The sequence below is a fragment of the Suncus etruscus genome, chromosome 12 (genome assembly GCF_024139225.1).
Source record: "Suncus etruscus isolate mSunEtr1 chromosome 12, mSunEtr1.pri.cur, whole genome shotgun sequence".
Classification (NCBI taxonomy): Eukaryota; Metazoa; Chordata; class Mammalia; order Eulipotyphla; family Soricidae; genus Suncus; species Suncus etruscus.
In genome coordinates, this window is record NC_064859.1 from 39717408 (window position 1) to 39720978 (window position 3571).

Consider the following 3571-nt stretch of genomic DNA (forward strand, 5'->3'; position numbering starts at 1 on the left):
ATTCCTGGCATCCTATATGGTCCCCTTGTCTGCCAGGGGTGACTTCTGAGTGCAGGGCCAGGAGTGAATTCCTGAGTGCAGTGGGGTGTGGCCCAAAGACCAACTAATCAGTCAATCTATAAATAAAGTTTAAAAAAAAATCTTTTCTGAGGACAAAAGATTCGTAAGGACAGCAAAATTGTATAAAACTGTTTTGTTTGTTTGTTTGGGTTTTGGGGTCATACCTGGCGGCTCTCAAGGATTACTCCTGGCTCTGCGCTCAGAAATCGTTCCTGGCAGGCTCAGGGGACCATATGGGATGCCAGGATTCGAACCACCGTCCTTCTGTATGCAAGGCAAACGCCTTACCTCCATGCTATCTCTTCAGCCCCAAGTCTGATTTATTTTATTTTAGTTTTATTTATTTACTTTTTTGTTGTTGTTGTTTAGTTTTTGGGTCACACAAGTGGTGCTCAAGGATTACCCCTGACACTGTGCTCAGAAATCACTCCTGGCAGGCTTGAGGGACCATGTGGGTTGCCAGGAATCGAACCTGGGTCTGTCCCAGGTCAGCCACATGCATGGCAAATGCCCTACTGCTGTGCTATCGCCCTGACCCCCATAAGCCTGATTTTTAACAAGGAAAGAAGGGTGCCATTTCTAGTTTGATATCTCTGATGAAAAACTTGAGTATATATTAGCCCCAGAGTATAGTGAGTAGAAGGAAAGAAATTGAGTGGAGGAAGAGAAAGACAGATGTGAAATAACAGGGGCCAGGGGCCAAGGGGATTTAAGTGCATTGGTGGGGTTAAGAAAGGACAGTTAAATATTCAGACCACCAAGTCAACAATGAAGTCATGAGACCCAAACTTTAATAACCAAACTTCAAAAGGTGTCTGTTCTGATGGCAGTCTAGGGAGGAGAGTGAGGGAGGGGAGTCTGAGACAGGCTCTGGAAACCTTGGTGGAGGGAGGTTGACATGGCTGATGGAATTGGTGCTGAAACATTGTATGCCTAAAATTTAACTATGAATAACTTTGTAAATCACAATTAAAATAAAAACATTTTATTTAAAAAAACTAAAAGTATAGTAATTGGGAGAGTTATGGGGGGCTATTCCTGGTTATCTGCTCAGGAGTAAGCTATCTAGCATTGTTCTCTAGCACCATATATGGTGCTTGGAATTTGAGTTAGGATCACAGCGACTGCAGCTAGATGCAAGGAAAGTGCCTTATCTCCTGTATTACCTCTCCAGCCCTTAAGTATAATAATTTTGTGCAAGCTTCTCCCCTAATTACAAGCCCGACTAGACTCTAATGGGTCCCAAAGAGTTAAATTTCTCTGATTCTGGACAGATTCTGCCCATGCAACTGTTGTTTAAGTGGGGAGAGGGATCCCTGGTCTATCTTCTGAAAATCCTTGTTGAGTATTATTCTTAAAGGATTTGTAGTCTTAAAATATAAAGAAAAGTTATTCTATATGTATATGTTTCAAAATTCTAGCTCTTTTCTCTTTTCATTTGAAGCAGGCAGAAGGGGGAGTTGGGGCTTATGGAGGAGGGCTTTGTTTTCTAGACATAAGATTTCTTTTTAAGACAAGTCAAAGGCCGATTGTAGTAGGATCCAATCTATTATGCAGCAATCCCACATGGTTATGTGCTTGAGCATGGCCTCGTGGCTTGGCTGACTTTTCTGTTTGTGCTCCTTTGGCTACAGCACTGGCTAGCTGTAAAGTTTCCATAATTGCAGTTTTAAGAAGTTCTGGCATGCCTAGCCTATTCTTCAGAAAAGATATGTACACTCTAAACTATCCCAGACAGATCAGTTTGCAGCCAGACTGTGTTTTTTTTTTTAATTCCAAAATCAGTGAGACAGTTTTAAAGTAGATTGCATTTAGAAATTAAATTATTGCAGTATTGACAACAAGAGGCATTTTCTTTGTGACTCTGAACAAAACCATGCTCTTGGGAGGAAATTCTGAGGCTTGTTATTATCTGAGCACTCTCTGTGAGTATCTGTATTATCTTTTTCTGCATTATTCGCTCCCCCATAATGCAGATTTTGAAGAGATTCCATGAGTCAAGGTCAGGCTTGTTTATACGTCACTTTGAATTTCATTTGCCTTTTGTTGCTTGGTTCTACTACCTCTATTTAAAACAAGAGTCAGCTTGTCAAACAACTATAATTTCTTCAGGTGAGTTCATTTAGCAGCTAGAAGAAAAACAGGAACCCTTGAATCTTCCTGAACAGATAAACAAGGTTATGGAACTATTTGAAGTCAGATTTTCTCAATCTCAGCACTAGCAATATTTTGGATCAGGTCATTCTCTGGTTTGTGATTGTCCTGTTCTCTTAGATATTTAACATCATTTCAGCTTCTCTCTACTGGAAGTCAGTAATTTTCACTCAGCCTGTCAATCCCTTCAAAAATGTCTCCTGGGAGAGATAAATACAGAATAGTCTCAATCATCTATAGGTTTTAAGAAAAATTAAAGACATAATTGTAATAAGGTCCAGAGACAATAAAGTTAAGGGTTGGAAGGGGTCGGGAGGACTCGCTCACAATATGAAGCTCACCACAAAGAGTGGTGAATGCTGTCAGGGAAATAACAACACTAACAACTAGCATGACAATGTTAAAAAATGAGAGAAGTAGAATGCTTGTCTCGAATACAGGCAGGGGTGGGGGAGGAGGGAGGGTAACATTGGTGGTGGGAATATTGCACTGGTGAAGGGGTGTGTTCTGTTTATGACTAAAACCCAACTACAATCATGCTTGTAATAATGATGCTTAAATAAAGATTTAAAAAAATGTCACCTGGACTTGCCAAATGATTGACAACCCTGATGTAAAATTTCTTAATGAATATGAAAACTCAACCTCTCCTATTCAGCATAATTATGGGGTTGCTCTTTGGCAGGTAGCAAGATAAACTTATTTCTCATATACATTTTTATTTACCATTAAGTATCCTATGCTCAATTCAAGAAAAAAAAATAAAATAGGACTTAACTCTTTCCATTTATTCAAAAATATGTAAACATCTCAAGGGTTTGGGTCCAAGAAGCAGTCACTGATTTCCTCTGATTTCTTTCATAGACTCCAAAATATGAACTACCTGCTTTGGGCTGAATTCTGCAGAATTCTTCCTCCCATATTGTTGTCTAGGACAGAGATGCTTCTCTGTTCCTTCAGTTTTAAGTCTGTAAGCAGCTTCAGATCTAATCTCTTCCTTTTCTCTTTAGATGGAAGCCCTTTGGGAATCTCCAGACTGTAGAGACGCCTGCTCTGAAAAGTGGAACCAAGGAGAATGCCCTTGATTTTTACAGATAGTGACTTGTTGTACTATAGTGCCATTTGCCACACAAAATGACAGTTGATTTTAATGGGAGAGGAATTGGTCATTTAATTTACATTCAATGGTTTTTTTAAATTTATTGAAAGCCACTGAAATAATGTTAAGGTAGAAACCATGACCTGCTAACCTAGTTGATAAGGTATCACATTCACCTTGAAGAAAAGGTTGAAGATGAATCATAAAGGGCCACTAAACAGAAAAGCTTATGAATGTTTTCTACCTTTGTTTAAGATA